The sequence below is a fragment of the Carcharodon carcharias genome, chromosome 1 (genome assembly GCF_017639515.1).
Source record: "Carcharodon carcharias isolate sCarCar2 chromosome 1, sCarCar2.pri, whole genome shotgun sequence".
In the NCBI taxonomy this organism is placed as follows: domain Eukaryota; kingdom Metazoa; phylum Chordata; class Chondrichthyes; order Lamniformes; family Lamnidae; genus Carcharodon; species Carcharodon carcharias.
This window is the reverse complement of record NC_054467.1, coordinates 127,965,499-127,984,471: the sequence shown is the minus strand read 5'-3', so window position 1 is coordinate 127,984,471 and position 18,973 is coordinate 127,965,499.

Genomic DNA, 18,973 nt, shown 5'->3' with positions numbered 1-18,973 from the left:
ATCATATTCTCTGAATTATAAATCTAGTATCATATCTGTGATATGACTATTCCTCTAGAATTCTAGTTCACATCCTTTTGTACAACAGACACAATTGGACCCATCAGGGTAAGGCACTGACTGGATGTGATTTGTTTTGCCTTGAAGTGGGCAAAATGATACTCATGGTGAGGTGAACTCCAGGATTTACACGTATGCGAATGATTTGCTACACAGCACTATAAATATAACTCTACAATAAATTTATCATCGGCCCTGTCTGTCAGTGTTTGAAAGTTGTCTTTTTCACATGGACCCATGAAGTGGAGCTGGGGAGCTGATAAAACCTCTGGCAGATGGGTCTTTAAAATCCTTGATAGCAAAGAAGAGGTCATTGTAGTCTTCTTTTAGAGTTATGTAGGGGGTGCAGAATGTGATGAAAGGATTTGTTCACTGTGAAGCAATAAAACATGCACTGGCAGTGGAGGTGGATAAGATGCTGTTGAACTTTTTTCATTGTTACTTATCCTGCAATCTACTCCTTTCAAAGGGTACCAAATAGTACAAAAGCTTTCTGACCTTATAGGAAACAAGTGCTGATGGATATATCTTCCTCTTTGTTCCTGATAGCACAATTATCTGCTTCTTTGGTTAGCTTGATGGTCGCTCAAGTAATAATTGTTACTCCGCTAGTACTAAGGCTGGAAACAAGGATCTTATATCTTTGAACCATGTGCTGAAGCATTTTGAGCATTAGTATTTCTTGACCATGTTTCATCTGGGCTGTAGTGGTGCTGAGCTGTATCACTAGTGCTGTAACGTTGTTCCTGCCTTTTGTTTGTTTCAAGTTTAAGTTTAATTAATACTAAACAAAACACAGCAGACAGTTAGGCAAGCATGTGTATAATGTGCACGACAATTGGTGGCTTTGGCAGAAATCTTTAACTGTATGCTGACTATTATAGTATCCCAGTGGCAAATTAAAATTACTCAAAGCAGATTGTACACTAAAATTAATACCTTGGGTAATCTCACACTTCTCATTCAATTGGACCAATATCACAGAACTACACTATTGCCCTTGTCAACTGACGAATAATAAGGAATAATTGTATGAAATATACCATATCAGAAATAAATTGCCATTGTTAAGAAAGCATGTCTGACAGGCAGACCCAATCTTTAAAACTGTTGGAAGAGCATAATAAGATGATTGAGCCATAAAACATTGGCAGATGTTTCTCCAATTGACAAGAAGTAACTCATAGTCAGCCATTAAGATCTGATCTTGGTACAGAAAAATGATTTGGACATCAAATTGTCTCCTCTGTATGGTATAAATTGAGTTCAATACTGATTTCTCATCCCCCTTTAAGAGATTGAGTTAAAGAGTCATATGATTAGACTAGACTTTATTGTTTACTCGAAGAGTTTCAATCCCTCTGGGAGAATGGGTGTAAGCAAAGCCAAAATGCTGTTTAGGTTCCTGTAAACAAACCTGTTTAAAAATTAAGATAAGCCTCAGGCAGTTCACATGTCAGAAGTAAAACTGTACAGCATGCTTCGAAAGCAGAATGCTATCAGCATGTTTAAATTTAGTCTAGCAGAATAATTAACATTAGTCAGGCCTTGTCTGGTCAATATGGTAAGAAAGATATCTATCATTCAGGGCTGCAACAAAAACTTTCCAAAGAGGGTGATGATATACAATATAGTACTCCTGCTTACAGTTGGGACCAAAATGTAGAACATATTGATAAAGCTTTGATTTATAAATTTTGGAATATCAACAATTTCCAATTATATAGCATTAGTTAATTAGTAAAATATTTTGAGAAACTTCATTCACAGGAGCAATTATCAAACATAATTTGACACTGAGTGCAGTCCAAACCCTCCTAGAATGATTGAGAGTTTCCCAGGATTGGGGGTTCCTTTATCAAGCGATACTTCCAGCACCCAGGGTGATTTAAGTTTCCCACCACTTCAACGGACCCTTATGGGAGATAGTGTAAGTCATGACTAACAATTGTGCTGGCTGCTGCTCAGTGCCATCACCATTGGAGATCTACTGAGTGGGAAGAGGGCAAGTCAGGAATCGGGAGTCCCTGGCCCAGCACTTCTTCAGCTGATATTCTCCTCTCATTACAGGTGGAACAGGGGGAACATGCTTGCCACTAACCCACCAAAGACATTCAAGTAACTGATCCCCTAGATTTTGCTGAGGTCTGCAGTGGAGTACTGAAACATTACTCAAGACATTTTTTTGAATTTACTCTTAGATGGGATGTGGTCATTGCTGCCGAGGCCAATATTTGTTGCCCATCTCTAATTGCCCTTGAGAAGGTGGTGGTGTGCTGTTGTCCATGTGAGGCAGATACATCCACAATGCTCTTAGAAAGGAAGTTCCAGAATTTTGATTCAGCGACAGGGAAGGAACGGTGATATAGTTCCAAGTCAGAATGATGTGTGCTTGGATGGAAATTTGTAGCTGGTGGTGTTCCCATGCATCTGCTGCCCTTGCCTTTTTAGGTGATAGGGGCAGTGGATTTGGAAGGTACTGTTGAAGGAGCCTTGGTGGGTTGCCGCAGTGCATCTTGTAAATGATGCACACTGCTGCATTGTACATTGATGGCGGAAGGAGTGCATGTTGAAGGATGGAGCGCCAATCAAGCAGGCTGCTTTGTCCTGGATGGTACTGAGCTTCCTGAGTATTGTATGGAGGTGAGAACTTGAAAGATATTTTTCAGACACTTAAGCCTGAATTTTGCCCTCATCGGGGGGGCTCGGCGGGAGCAGGCGGGGGTGGTCGGGGAGCCGACCGCTGCCCGCGATCGGCTCCGCACCACGGTTCCACACAGGCGAGCCAATTAAGGCCCGCCCAACGTGGAACGCGAGCGTCAGCACTCAGCGCTGCCTGTGCGGATGGGGGAGGAGGGATAGCTGGGCCTCACGCGCAATACGTGCATGCATGCAAAAGAGCACTTCAATCTCCCAGAGGCACAGGGCTGCCTCAGGGAGATTGAAGCGCTTTTTTAAAAAAATGAATAAATACAGTAAAAATTGAATCAAACATGTCCCCTCATGTGATTGTGTCACATGAGATGGTGCATTCTATTAATGTCAAAATAAAGCTTTTATTTAATTAGTATTGGCTTTAGGAAACCTCATTCTGCTCGTGGATGAGGTTTCCTAAAAAATGTAACGGCTGCTTGGTCTTTTGCTTGCCCGCCAACTATTAGATTGGATGGGCAGTGTAAATTTCAAGTAAATTAGGTCCTTAATGGCCTTAATAGGTCTTTCAATTATCGGCAGACCCGCAGCCAACTCCGGCGTGCACCCACCGAATGAAATTTCGCACGAATGCGCGATAACGTCGGGACACACGCCTGATGTCATCGCCCATGGTATTATGTTCCGGCATGTCAGGCACACGCCCACACGCCAAAGGTAAAATTCAGGCCTTAAGCTTGCACAAGATGGCTACACCTTAGCAAAAAAATGCACTAATAGCCTATTTCATGCCCATGAAAAGCACAATATACAAAATAATTGTCTTCTGATGCACTAAGCAAGAAGCAAACGATAATAATTAAATATTGCACATAAATGAGGCAATTAGCAAGCAAATGTGACTTTGGTGATGCTGAACATGTCCAGTGCCAAATCAAAACACTAATAACCGAAGGTTGACTCTCTAGTCAACTACACCGAAAGCACTCAATAAAGGATGCAATTTTCCATTCTGGAGACTAAGTCTGGTGACAGGTGGGAAAGTCAATGTGATTCTCGCTGAGTGGCAGGGTGGGTGAACAAATGTGATCTTCCATTTTTTAGCCCATTAAGTATGCATCCACGAGGAGCTCAGCGAATCTGGTGGCGGGGATGGCCAGGAAGCCATTACCTCATAGGGCCGAAGATCCTGGTGCCATATTTAAATGGAACTCAGACACACATTCAGTCTTTGCAGGGTAGGAGTTCTACACTACTCCTACAAGGTCCTTGTATCGGAAAAGCTAGCATATGTGAGCAACCACATCCCGGGACATTACCTTTCACTCATCTCTAGATAAGAGCACTGCTGGCAATATACCCATGCTTGGGCCAATGCTTGCTGTTACAGTGGTCCATGTTCATTAGCCTCTTGACCTTTTAGAAACCCCACTGCCTCTTGTTGCTCAGCTTTGCTTCTGCTGGCCCTGTGCCAGCCTGTGAAAGACCCTCCTTCTCATCTGGATGAGGGCCATCAACCAAGGTAGGGTTGCTTGAAGCCCACATCATTTTTCGCCCCAGTGGATCTGTAAACAAATTGAAGTGATTCATCAAGTGAGCATGTCCTTTGCAGGTTTCCTTCTATCTCAAAGCCAACAGGCAAGTGCTAAGCCCTTTATCTAGCCTCCATCTAGACAAAGCATCCCCACTTCCCCCTTTCCAGGTAAAGGACATCTTGGAGGACCAGAGATGGGTGTTCCTCCTGTTCATACATGAATGTGTATGGAGGCATTGTTCTTTGACCAAGGTAATGAATGCCATGTGCAAGAAACCTCAAGCAGTCACTTTTCTGCTTGTCACCACTACCCTCAGAACTGGAACAGGGAACAATTGCCTTGGCAGCATAGAGAGACTAATCACACGATCCCTTGTCAGCCATTACAATTTGTCCAGGAGGATAGAGGTTTGGAGTCACAAGTTGGCTGCTCTCCACTAGCTGTGCCCCTTGGAAGCCTCCTTCCTTTCATCCCTGCCTCTGACTGCAGCCAACTGGAAATTGCACAGAAGAAACAGCAGCTTCCCATCTTGTTGGGATCTTGATGTTATGAGACCCAAGAGTCAAGAACAAACCTCTGCATTGCGGGCTTAACCATAGAGAGAAGAACACAGCTGAACATCTTTGCCATCCAGCTATCTCATAATTATTAGGGTGTCCCTGTAGTCAGCCACATGTGCTGACCTTGAACTCCACACCCAAAAAGGCCCTCCTCCTACCTCAAGGGATCTCACCGGCTGACTAACTGGGTGGTCAAGGTCAGCTTGGAAAAATAGTGCGTGTCACCTCTCAAACTTTCTCCACCACCTTCTACCCTTCCCCTGTCACCAAACAACTTCCACCCATCACCCTTGAATCACCCAAAATCACAATTCCTCTCCCCTCTCACCCTTGAACCTTGCCCCATTACCATTATCATGATCCACCCCCAAATGTCTTTCCTCCTTTCAGATCTGGTACCCACTGCAATCCCCATGTCCACCCTGACCCTGCCCCCTCCAGTTATCCAAGCCACCCTGTCTTGTCCCCCTCTGTGACCCACATATTGAGATCTTCACCTGCCAGGCTTTCACCCTGGACCTGCCAGCCTATCGAATTGCAAATCCCCCCCTGTTCCCACCAGCGACGGGACTGATTGTGACTGTTCCCTCCTGTTACCATTACCCCGAGTTCTCCCCCCAGGACCGCACCGCCAACACCTTCATCCCTGCCCGCTAAGGCACTTCTCCCCCTTCCCCAGACATTCTCCCCCCTTCCCCTGACATTGTACCCCTCTTCCCCAGATATTCTTCCCCTCTTCCAGCCTTCACATGCCTCCCTTGTCCAGTCTTGCCACAGTGTTCACTACTTGTACTCGATATGAGTAAAGTTATGTGATTTACCCAAGAAGGAGAAAACAACAGCTATGGACATCAAATTCATTCATGAAGTGAAGCTAGCCAGGTTCACACCACTTATACACAGTCGGGAAACAGACCGTTCTAATTATCCGCTGGTGGGGTATTTAATTTGGAGGGAGAGCATAATTCTGGCTAATTGGCCTCTTAATGAGCATTCATGAGATGCAAATGCATGCAAATGTGGTTCCTGACACATATCAGCAGGCGACTCAACCCACATTTAGCCTGCCATCTAAGTTGGGAGAACAAAATTCCAAAATAATTTCCTGCTGGCAGGAAGCTGACTTTTTCCATCATGCCAAATTTAGTGCCCCCATCTGCCATGATTCCTGTTGCTGGTGGGAACAGAAAATTCCACCCAAGACTAAAAGCTGTCAGAGCTGTTGGAGGTAATGAGATCATTATTGTTTTCAGAGTCCAGGGTTACTGAAGTTGAGGCTGCCAATAGTGACTACTAAATTCCTAGTTCAACTGCTGTGAACATTGTTCATCGTTCACGTGCCAGAAAAAAACCTGCAAAGCAACAAAAGCAGTGTCACAAACAAGAGTTGAGACTTCTCCAAACAATGTTTCTACTCTGACAGTGCTTATGCACACCAAACAGAATGTCCTGCTACTGATAAACAGGGTAAAACTTGCGGAAAACTCAACCACTTTGCCTGTGCTTGTGGTTCAACAGCAAAATCAATTACTAAGACCAATATGATCAGAAGGGTGCCAAGGGAATTGACCAAAACAAACCACTCCTGAGGGAAATGTATGATTCCCAGGAACTGACTGCACAGTAGAGCACAAAATCAATCAGTGTTTGCCATGAAAAGCAACCACAATGTAAAATCTTTGTAATCCTCTCAAGGTGTCGGAACTATCTTCAGGACCATGGATTGAAGTTAACCTTGATTTTGCAGACGCATATAGTGGTGACCACTTGCTTCTTGTCACTGACCTACAGCAGATTCCCAGTTGTGGAAATAGTTATGTTTACCTCATCAAGAACAGTCATTCCAAAGCTTGACCAGATTTTTGCTTTGTTTGGAATCCCCAAATGGTGAGAAGTGTCAATGGATCTCCATCTGACAGTAATGAGTTCAGCAAATTTATGAACTACCTGGGCTTCACATTGAAAAATCACACCCCGTTGGTCAAGAGAGAAGTCAGGAGAGTTATCCGTATCTTGATAAAAGTGATATGTACAGCTACAGCTGAGAGCAAATCATGGAAACAACAGTTGTTTCATTTGCTTTGAAATTTAAGAGTGACTCCTTACTCAACTACTGGAAAGCCTCTAGCTATGCTCATTTTTGCATATCCTATGTCTTCTTGAACTGCCCCACAGAGCTAATGATCAACATGTATGTAAACCCGATTGAGAACAGGAGGATCAAATGAGAGTAAACTCAGAGCAAAACATGAAATTTAAAGCTGCACCGCTAAAGCAAACAACCGATTACAACGTCCAGCCATTGTTGTGACCAATACATAAGGATAAATGATCACTGCCGTTCACTGCTGAGCATAGTTTGCAAATCATCGCATGAAATTGGTCTTTCTTCAAAACATTGAAAACACCATTTGTAAGCATTGAATATGGTTCTGACATCAACATCTCAGGTGAAGAATGAGTTAAATGAGACTACACCTGATGTCAGATGATACCCTCCTCATGAGAGAAAAAATCTACCATATTTAAGTGATTATGTTATGAAGTGAACTATTTACAGTTGGTGAACAAATCTTTAATCTCATTGTATATGGCTGAGTGCATTGTTAAATTAATACAAAGTTTTAGAATATATAATAGTATTACTGGTGAAGTTGAATGTTCAAGTTATGCCTAAATTTGTTGTTTACACTTTTGGAATCAAACCATTGAAACACACAATGCCTCTCATTCACTAAGAAGTGGGGCAGGGGGCTATTGTGAATTGAAAATTCCAATGTACATTTTGTCCACTTAGGGCTACCTTACCCATATACCAGCAAAGGGAGTCTAGAATGAGAATAAAATAATCCATGGTTTAAAAGCATGCACAATTCTGATTCTGAATGTAGCTGCTCATTATTCTGGCATTTACAGTCATGCTGCACAAATGCTTTGTCTCTTTACTACAACGATTACCTCTTCCTTTACTTTTTGTTCCATGACATCTTTGTCATTTAATTTCTCCCACTTTCTACCCTCTCCCAGACCTTCCCTTTTGTTTTTCCTCCCCCTCCCCCCTTTCAATGACATAAAACACATAATTTTTCTAGCCTCCTTCAGTTCCAAAGAAGAGGTATATTTGACTCAAAGCTTCAACCTCTCTTTCTTGTTCCACAGATGCTGCCAGGTTTGCTGTGTGTTTTCAGCACTTTCTGTTTTTATTCCCCTTTAAGAGATGCAGGCTAGCTTTAAGCAGTGCAGCCTAGCTCTAACTGGTCCTAGCCAGTCATGATATTGGTCTCCTGCTCAGGCAGCCAGTCAACCAACATCATGGTTAGAACAGGCTGGACATACACCAAAAAGTTGGTGTGTTACCTGCATCGGGGTCAATAGGCACGAGTTTATATATTAACGCAATCACTGTGCCTGGTTTTGGTGTTTCTCAAATTTAACTCCCCATGACTTTTAAGCCAGTATAATTTATTTATAGAACTTTGAATATATAAAGGAGCAGGAGAAAGGCATATTCAGCAAAAAAAGAGGATGTAATCATTAAGATATTGATTTGTTGATGAAAAATACATTGTAGCTCCTGATTAATCCATTACACAAAACTCATGATGACTGCACTCCTGGTATTGAAAACAGTTCTTTCTCTGATTGAGTTTGCTATATATGCCAGTGTATTTATAATACATTAAAAAGAAAGGTGACTGTCCAACCTGAAATATTGAGAGTCTTAAATCTATTACAAGGAAACTAGGATGCAGCTACTAAAATCTAAAGATCATATACAGTGCCCAAAGTGGATATTTCCTGCTACAGCACTTCATCTAACAAATTGGATTAAAAACAAATCTACTACTTATAAGCCTTACAAATCTACACTAGTCCTAATAGTTAATGTCTGGCAATCAATAAAAATCATTAGACAGCTGCAATTAACCATGTTTTAGCTCTACATTGATTTCAATAAAAAGGAAATGCTCAGCAATTTTGGAGACTTATGAGCTACTGCATGACACTGTTTAAAGACAATGTTCAAAGTTAAACATGCGTGACCCTACTCCTGAGTCATCAAAAGTGAGGTTATGTTATCAAAGAGATACAAGATGTGACAAGTGCTTTTGTATAAGATACTTTCAGCCATTTCTATAATGTGAATTTGTGCACTTCCGATTCTCTCTGAGTTATCTCATTAATTTCCATTATGATCAGTATTAACTGCACTTGAAATTTCCATTAATGACAGTGAACCACCTTAGTTCCATCTGGGATGTTGAGCAAGTTATTGCTACTTCCTCCCACCCCATGAGGGTATTTGATTCAGATCCTGCTTCCTGCTGCTGAAAAATGAGCATAACGCAGAGAGATAATCTGTGGTGTTGATTTTTATAGTCATATGTATACAAATACTTTTGCTCACTTTTTAATCAGGAGATTCCTCATTATCTGGCTATTCTTAAACAGCTTAACCTTAAAATTTTCATATTAAAATACAATAACTTAAATAAACAGTACGCCCTGTTACATGTGAACTTATACAACATTATCGTGGGTACAAAATGGGAAAAAAAACCTTAAATGTCATTGAATTAAAAACAACAATGTATCTAAATAAATGTAAAAGTTATTTCAGTGAGAACTTTACAATTAGATATCTCAAAGAAGCTTTGTTTCTAGGAGACAGTTTCTCATATCCCCCATTAATTATTCAGTATGTTTCACAGTTAATGGATAACACAAGGCTTCCTGATGTAATATTAGTAAGCTGTATTAGAGAACCGCAATGTAATAGAGGAAAAGTATCATTTAATAAACAAACCTAGTTGTCATTTAATCCTTCATTAGGTTTTTTTACAGTTTGCAACACACCCATTTTTCCCCTAAAATAACGGGCATTAAAAGGTCATTTTGTTACAAGTTGAAAAATGCTTTGGCACTTTCAGGCTTTCAAGCCACTTCAAAAATTATCATAAGGATCACTCACAACTCAAAATAATTGTGTATTTTTGTTTTGTCTTGTCAATAATGTAAAACAAAATCCATGTGATTTGTTAAAAACATTTGGACCATCTCTTGCCAGTAGAACAACTATGGAAAAGTGTTTCAAAATGAGCAGGTAGATGAATAAAAAGTGACAGTGACTGTAACAGCAAGTGTTGCTGTTATTCAGTTTTCTGCTGAATAATGTATACTTTCATTAATGAAAAATAAATCTTGTCAAAATTAATAAGGCCCTCATTAATGATCTATTCTGAGAAAATGTACAGTAAACAACCTTAGAGTTTTCTATTCATATGCAGACCTGGAATTCCTATAATTTTGAAATGACAAGATTTGTAAATAGCAATACTCCTTGAGCCTCATAAAATGGGTCATGAGGCCATTATCTATTATTTCATGGTGGGTTAGGAACTTCAAGTGCATTGAGGCCTCACCATTCACAGAACAAATGATCCAATGAGGCACTCCTACTGGAATATTTCAGGGCCTTGAAAATGGGTGGGTAAAGGGGACGGCCATGTTACACCTGTCTGTTCACGTAGGTCTTAAGCGGCATGTTAAATACATGTTGTGACTTGATTAAAGTGATTCAGGTCTGTTTAGCCAATGTTACCTGCATTTTTCATTGGCTCCAGCCCTTTCAGGGGCTGGTAGAGGGGAATTTAATTTAAACATAATTTAAACCCATTGGTACGCAAGGATTTTTCTGTTCTTAACAATCTGCTCACACCTGATAAAGGTCCAGTTCAGGATCAGAACAGGTCATTTACCAATCATCATAACCAGCATAACGCACTCAATGGAGCATCATTTCTCAAAAGGTATTCTTTAAATTAATTCATTTTGTTAGCTGACGCATGCCACTTTTCACAACGGTTATAATAACAGTATTTAATTTGTAAAAGGCATTTGCCCACTTGCTAAAATTTACCAATGTTTATGGAAACATTTTGAAGTTCCTGGAATACACCCTGGCTACAAAACAGGAAACAGAAAGTACAAATTAAAGATTAGATTAAAACTCAGATTAAAATGGAAGCAGGTGGTGTTCCACAGGTTTTGGTACTTGGGCAATTGTGGTTCACAAGTTACAGAAATGATTTGGACTCAGGATTCATAAGTGTAATTTCAAAACCTGAAGATCGCATTAAATTGGGGGCATATAGACAGAACTGCAATAAAACTCAATAAACTTCTGGACTGCAACAAAATCCAGAAAGGCATCAATAAACTTGCAGAATAGGTGTGGATTGGCAAATGAACTATAGTATAGATAAAAATGACGTAGCATATTTTGGTAGGAGTAATAAGGTGACCACATACTTCTTCGGAAATAAATGTTTAAATGGGTTACAGTGTTGTAGGTGTTGGAAGTAAAGATGCACATACCAGTATAAGTAGCAACATAAATTAATAAGGCTGTTAGAAAAAAGAAAACAAATGATTTGTGTTCATTTCTAGTGGGTTAGTTCTGAAAAGTTAGTTACTTCAGAAAGGTTATATTTAATATAAAAACAAAAAACTGCGGTTGCTGGAAATCCAAAACAAAAACAAAAATAAAAATACCTTATATGATTATATTTAACTTGCATTGAAACTGAATAGTTCTGGCCTCAACTTTATAAAAATAAGTTTATAGAAGCACTGGAGAAGGTACAAAAATGATTTACTAAAATGATACCAGAATTGGAAGTTTTTAGATATCGAGGAAGATTGAAGAAGCTGGAGCTCTTTTCTCTAGAAAAGAGAAGACTGAGGGGTGATCTCATAGAAGTCTTGGGCAGAATTTTACATTCTGGGATTGAGCACGAAGTTGACCCAATTGAACATGAAATCGTGCGAGATTATATTGGGTGGGTGTCACAATGTCACGAGGACATCACCCAATTTTACAGTCGGCAGGCACGCAGGGAAGTTGGAAGTGTGCCCGCCAATAAATAATCTAGCAATTAAGCCACTTTAATACCCAATTACTCGCGATTTTACGTTGCTCATGCAATTTAGCAGTCAGCCACGCAGCAATACTGGTACGCAGCCATCCTGTTTTTATTGCTATCTCCGTCCAGGGTGTGATGAAAGTTGTCCGGAGCCTAGGCAATGTGAGTAATTAGGAGTTTCGATGAGAGTTTGCAGTTGATTGATTCCTGATAGTTTCATAGCATTTTCAGTGTTTTTTGGAAGACTCATTGCCTTTCTAGCTTTCTTTCAGGACTGTTTGACTTACAGTCTTTCTGCCCAGTGCACCCTTCAGTGCACGAGACAGTGCCATCTGCATTTCTGCAAATGGAGATTATATACTCAACTGATGGGACTTCCTCTGAAGAGGATGAGAGGGCCAGAAGGGAGAGGAGGCCTGGTGTCTGTAGGCAGCATTTCAGAGATCGACCTGTGGGAAGAGAGGTACAGCCACAAGGGAGTGCAGGGCCAGCAGGAAGTGCAAGGTGAAAGGGTCCATAGAAGACAGTACTATCCTGCATCTACAGTCTACAGACAGCACTTCAGCTACCTCAACATGTCTGAGGTACAGTGCTGAAGGAGGCTCCACCTCTGTTGGGAAACTGTAACCTCCATATGCCAGAAGATTGGGCCGGAGGTTGTTTAGGTGACCACCCTATGTCAGTGGCTCTAAAGGTTACAGTAGCCCTCAACTTTTTCACCTCTGATTCTTTTCAGGGGTCAGTGGGGGATCTATGTGGTGTGTTCCAATCTGTTGCCCACAGCTGAGTCAAGCTGGCCAGTGATGCTCTCTTCTAGACTGATGAAGCCAGCCAGGCTGAGTGAGACAAAGGCTTTGCAGCAACTCATGGGCTCCTCCGCATCCTGGGTGTGATCGACTGTGCTCATGTGGCCATCAAAGTACCAATGGATGATTCAGGTACCTTCATGAACAGAAAGGGGGTCCATTCCATGAATGTGCAGATAGCTTGTGATCACAAGACACGGATTCAGCAAGTCTGTGCAAGATTCCCTGGAACCCCCAACCTCCCATGATGCCGACATGCTTCCACCCTCCCAGGTGCCAAGGCTGTTCGTGGATCCAGCTCAGATGGATGACTGGCAGCTGGGTGACAAAGACCATCCCTTGATAAGGTGGCTCATGACACCACCCCAGCACCCAAGGGCAGAAGTGGAGGAGAGGTGAAATAGGACTCCACAAGAGCAGTAGTTGAGAGGACCATTGGGCTGCTGAAGATGAGGTTCAGATGCCTGGACCGATCAGGGGTACACTTCAATATCCTCCAGAGCATGTGTCAAATATAGTCATTGCTGTGCTCTGTACAGTCTAACTCTGTCAAGATGGGACCCACTGGAGGATAAAGACAGTGATACAGCTTCACAGGCCAGTGAGGATGACTCAACTAATGGTTCTGATGAGGAGCCAGGGGAGGCACAGGATGAGGACATGGAGGCTGGCATGGAGCCTTCAGGGAGGCAGGGACACCAGGGAAGCCTTGATTATCCACACGTTCAACTAGGCACCCAAGGCATGGCTTGAAACTTAGGCCAATGGCGCGCCTCCTTAAAAAATATTCCTGATGAGACCATCCTATGACCCCAATGTCTATTCGTACCCTCTGAAATAAGGTTTGCAGCCCCTCAATCTATCACAAGCCACTGTCAAGTCCTGAACCAATGAAAAACATGAAGCACACTCAGGCCATAAAAAGAAAATAAATATTGATGTCTTGTTGATGTTGTCATAAAAATGAACATAAATTTATCTCTTGTTGATGTAGCCACAAAATGAACACCTAACACACTGCTCAAATGAAGTAATCTCACCCATGAAAATCACATTTTGCGCTCATGGTGCCTTAAATTTAGGTTTGCGAGTGCCGCCACTTGGTGTCCCCCAACTCCACACCCGCCTCGCTGGCAGCGGCATTGGAAGCAGCCTGCTGCCTGTGCTGTCTTACTGGCCATGATGACCTTAGCAGTTGTCCTCTGGCAGCGGAGCCTGAGACCCCACGTCCAGCACCATGGCTGGGCAATCCTCAGTCATCGCAGCCTCATCAGATGCCATGTTCACTTGCAGAGGGGAGAAGGAACTGCAGTCATCCAGAATGCCCTGAGAGGCACCTGCAGAGATGGCAAGCAGCTTGTCCACCAGCGTGAGGTCAGTTTGAACCTCCCTGCTGACCATTGATGGCCGATAACCTAGTAGAGAAACTAGGCGCCTAATCCATCTCTCACACTGGCAGTGACCTGGTGAGGTTAATGCCAGGGTGTGGGCTTGCACATCGAACTCAGCCCCAGAAACCGCTGATTCTGTTCCTGGAACTGTCTCTCCAGGAGGTCACCACTTTCTTAATTGCGGAGATTGTGTGCTCGGAGCTCAGGGTCAATGCAGTATTCATGCTCTGCATAGATTCCTTCATGACAGAGACCATGGCACACAAAGCTTCCGGGGTCTCTGCCAGATCTTCCCTTGATCCTGCTTGATAGCTAGCATCCGCCGCCTGATTGACAACTCCAGTGGCTCATCATCTGCCTCAGGCTCAGTAGGGTCCTGGTCTCCAGCAATGTTCTGACTGCTGGCACATTGGGGACTCTCTGCCCCCGGTAGTTCCTCATGTGAGTGTGTAGTGCCCTTCCCACTGTGCGCTACCATCTGAGCTGATGAACTAATGCCCAGCGACGTGTATATGTCTGCGCTGGTGCCTGGTTCGGAGAGAGGATGTGATGTGGCTGGGGGTCTTCCTCAGGTTTTAAAGGGGGGTCTTCAGGGCCTCGGCAGCCTCTTGAGGATGGCTCATCTGATGGAGGAAGACAATATGTCAGTACATTCAATTATCACATAGTCAATATGCACGTAAGAAAGTCTGCTGACACCATGGACAACTACCTCACTGAGGCATTGTGAGTGGATGAACAATTACAACTCTTCCTTAGGAATTCTCATTTGAGATGATATGCCCCTACCTTTATTGCACCCTCCACCAGTCTCGCGCCTGTCCACTAGACTCTTACCTTCCTCCAAGATCCCTGCCTCTCCATGATCTGTGGACCTTGCTCCATGATGGCACTCGAGCTCCAGGGCGTCTATCTCATACTTAGTCATTATGAGGAAGTTGCCCACCATACCAACCATTCATGGCCACTCAACAACCTTATGGTTTCTCTTCTCCTGAATGGGCAGAAGAGAATTCATTAGTCCAACCTCTACCTGCAACACCTTTCTAGCCTGGCTCACACCCTGGGAACCAGGTTGAGGTGCACGTCAGATTATCATTCCTCACTTTTCGATGCACCCAAGGCAAGCAGGCAGATCTGCCAGCCTTGGTTAGCACTGATTTCAGTACCATTTGACACACAGACTCTTATACACCTCAGTATCATGATGAATGGCCAAGCCTTAGCACATCTATACACAGTTCCATGCCAACTCAGTACTCACCTTGCTGAGTGAAGAAGATCTTTAAACCTTTTGTGCACTGTATCCAGGTTTCACACATCATGTCATGTCTGCTGACATGAATAAATATTGATGTATATTAATATTAATCTTAATACTGACCCGATGCGTGGATCATTTCCAGGTCCCGAACACGTGATAAGTCAGAGCCATGATTTTCGAATGTAAAGCCCTTAATTGGCCTGAAGATTAGTTTGACGCCCAATTAGAGGAGCTCAGAACAGCCTGGAGATGGAATTGGGAACAGAGGATGATTTTGAAAGGCAAATAGCAGCCATTACTGGGTTGAAGCCATGGAGCAGCAAGGAGAACATAAGGCCAGCGTTGGCTGGAAAGGGACTCCCCAGTGCCCCCAAGCTTTTCAGATGCCTCCCTTAAAGGCTTTGATGGATGCAGTCTCTGAGAGGACAGCTGTGCTCTTCTCTCTGTCTGGAAGAAGAGTCTCCAAGAGAGGCCAAAAGGGCATGGCTGAAGGTGGCCACAGAGGTTTGCAGTCAGGCAGTCACCAGGAGGACAGGGGTCCAGTACAAAAAGCACTTCAATGGCCTGATCCAGGTCTGAAAAGGTGAGTGGGAAGTGACACTAGGGTATCAGACCTCTAACTGTGAATAAACCAGCATTCACCATGAGTGAGTTCTCCTTAACTTTTTCAGATCAAGTAGTCAGTTGCATCACAGAAATGTCAACCACCCTCACATATGGCATCAAATTGAACAGGGGTATCATTGAGGGGTACAACGGCCAGGATTTTTAGGATGACGGGATTTCCTGTCTTGCTTTCTGAGGAGTCAGCACCAAAAGCATCACCGTCCATACTGGCTGCCCCATTGGCATTTAACATTCCAAAGAGCGTTAATTGGTTGGAGGTGGGACTTCCAACCCTCAACCAGGAGGAAGTCTCACCTCAAAGATCCAGACAATCTGATTGGCCAGTAGTTCTCTCGTCCCAGCAGTGCCAGAAGATGCATTGGACAGGACAATGGCTGCAAGAGGTCCCAGAGTCTAAGGGTGGAATCATCCCATAATTGCACTAAGCGCAGTAGCGGGTGTGAAAAATGACGTTTTACCCGCAAGCCATGATGGTAGGTCTTCATGCTGTATCATGCGGTCCGCTTCTCCCCTTGTTAATTATGCAGCCACAGGAAATATCCCATCTTGCTGACAGGCGGCCTCTGAATCGCCCGCCATACTGTTATCTTGCTGTTTCCTCACTCCCGGTGCCCTATCTAAACTGCAGCTGAACACACAGTTCTCAATGCTTGTAGCCCAGGACCGCTCCAGTGAAGACTTAGTCCTGAAAGCCAAGAAGAGTTCAATGACCCATCACTGGAATGCCTTTTGGAGGTCCGCCGTGATCTCCTCCAACCCAGCTCTGACTGCAGGAGGTCCAACAATCTCACTACTCCCGCTTTGGAGGTGATGGCAGTTGTGGTCAATGCCAACACTGCATAGAAGATGTTGGCCATCCTGTGCAGAAAGAGAATGAATGATTTCATCCATTCCATCAGGGTAAAGCAGTTATCTCATCATCCATCACACATTCACTGGCATCTCACCCACTGCCAGTTCAAGGGACATCATCACCCATCCTCACACATGCCCTCACATCTCCATCTGGCCTCATCTCCTCTGGAGACTGCCTCCTCAGCCCTCACCATCTTGAGGCCACTTGCACAGGTCAATGTGCTCCCACACGCACCCTGTGATGCCCTTCTTCCTCAGTGCATCCCTTGTCCTGCAGCCTTTTCCCTTGCCTGAGGCCACTTCTCCCCCTTCCCCAAGCAAGCCCTCACCCTGGATCCATTGAATAGCCTTACGGTTGGGTTGGTAGGTGGAGACCTATCCATGAGACCCCTAAAAGTGATGTGGTGCTGCCTGCGAAACCTGGTGCTGATAAACATGAGTGTTGCCCAAAGCAAAGTAGGCACACGAGCCTCGAAGTCCCGAGCGAAGTGCAGCTCACCAGGTGCATGTCACTTATGGACTGTTGTGAAACATGGGCTGACATGCCCGATTGATCCAGTGTGATTGGATGATTCCTGCGAGCAGGGCTTATAATGAAATGTATTGAAATTGGGTTCCCGACATGCGAAGGCAGTAAACGCGACTGGCCATTGAAGGGTGGAGCGCACGATCGCAAACTGGTTTCACGATGAAGTGAAACTGATTTTTGCAATTTCCTGATATTTTCCACTCCCACCCACTATGACACTTGCTGCAAACAGGAGCGGATGATTCCACCCTTTTACTCCTGGGGATTATATGGTCCCACTGGAGTCAATGGATTTTTGAACGGTTCACCGCACTTTACAGCCCCGCCCCTGCTGTGATGGGGCCGTAAAAATTCCGCTCTGAGTCCCTGGAATCAGGTAAGTGTGGGGTCTCAGGCTGGGGACGGGAAACGGGAGGGAAGGCCCGGGGGTTACGCAGAGGGAGGCATGAGGCTGTTGGTGGAGATGCTGGTGTGGGGAAGGAAGAACGCACAGGGCCAGCCCATTTAGCGGTTTGTCAAATGTTGAAAGGAGGCTGCTGATGGAGGTGACTCCACCCAAGCACTGAGCACTTTCCAGACATCCCCCCCAGTCCTGAGCCGCTGCTGCCAGCCTGAAATTTGAGGCTGTGTGGGAAATGGCCCTTAAGTGGTCATTAATTGGTCACTTAAGGGCATCAGTTGGGGAAAGGTTGGGCGGGCCTAGGCTTTTCCCGTCCCACCGTAAAATTGGAGAGAGGTCAGGGTGGGCGCGAGCCCAGTGGGAAGGCTATCCGAAGAATTTTACGGCCACCCCCTGCCTACAGGCCTGCTGATGAGGGAAAATAAAATTCTGCCCATTACATCTCATGTGAATGTCATGAAGGAATAGGTGACAGGCGGCAGCCTTCTTGTAAATCTTTCTCTCTTCATTCTGTAGGAGAAGAAAGTGCACACTTCTAGAGAGATGTCTCAGACTGGTGGCAACGTTGAGTAGCTTCGCACACTGACCACCATTGAGGAGGCTGCATGGATATCGCAAAGGTGCCTTTGAATTAGGTTGTTGACAATAGCAAAATGGGACCCCGTCCAGAATAGGGTGTTTCATAGCTCAATCTACAGGTGAAGAGCATGGAGGATATTCCTGCCCAATGTGCGCTGAGGCTCTTTTACTGCTGGCATCTCTTGGGTTGGTGCTAATCTGCCTGCTGAGTAGCTACAGTTCTTGTTACCACCTTCCTGTGTTTCCCACAGGGCCAGTTTCAGAAAGGGAGCAGAATGTACCAGCCCAGCCATCGCAGTCTCCTCAGCAAGGAGAGATGTTTCAAAGCCAGCCCTGTCACATCATTCCACTACATCTTCTACCAGCGCACATAACCTTGCCTCAGTTAAGCCACAATCCACCTTAGAATGAGGAGCACTGGGTAAGCTGCACCTCACAATTGAATTAGAAGAAGAGAGTGAGGCAGATTCAGCTGCGAGCAGTCCCCCTCACACGACAGAGGACAGACACAGCCACACTTCACTAGGCAACGATGCTGGGCCTCGGGTGAAACAAATAAGGAAAGTCTTCTGGGAAAAAATAGAGGCAGATGAGTTCCCAAATGCAGGTGATCCTTGCGGAATTGTGGAGTTATGGGCAGATAGTGGAGAAGTCTGTGAGGTTCTTGGGACAGAAACAATAAGATTCAGCCAGAAGCATTCAGAATTAAAATGATTAAAACATGAATCCTCCTTTATTATTATCTCTTCCTATTGGACTCCCTCTGCTGGTATATGTGTGTATGGTAGC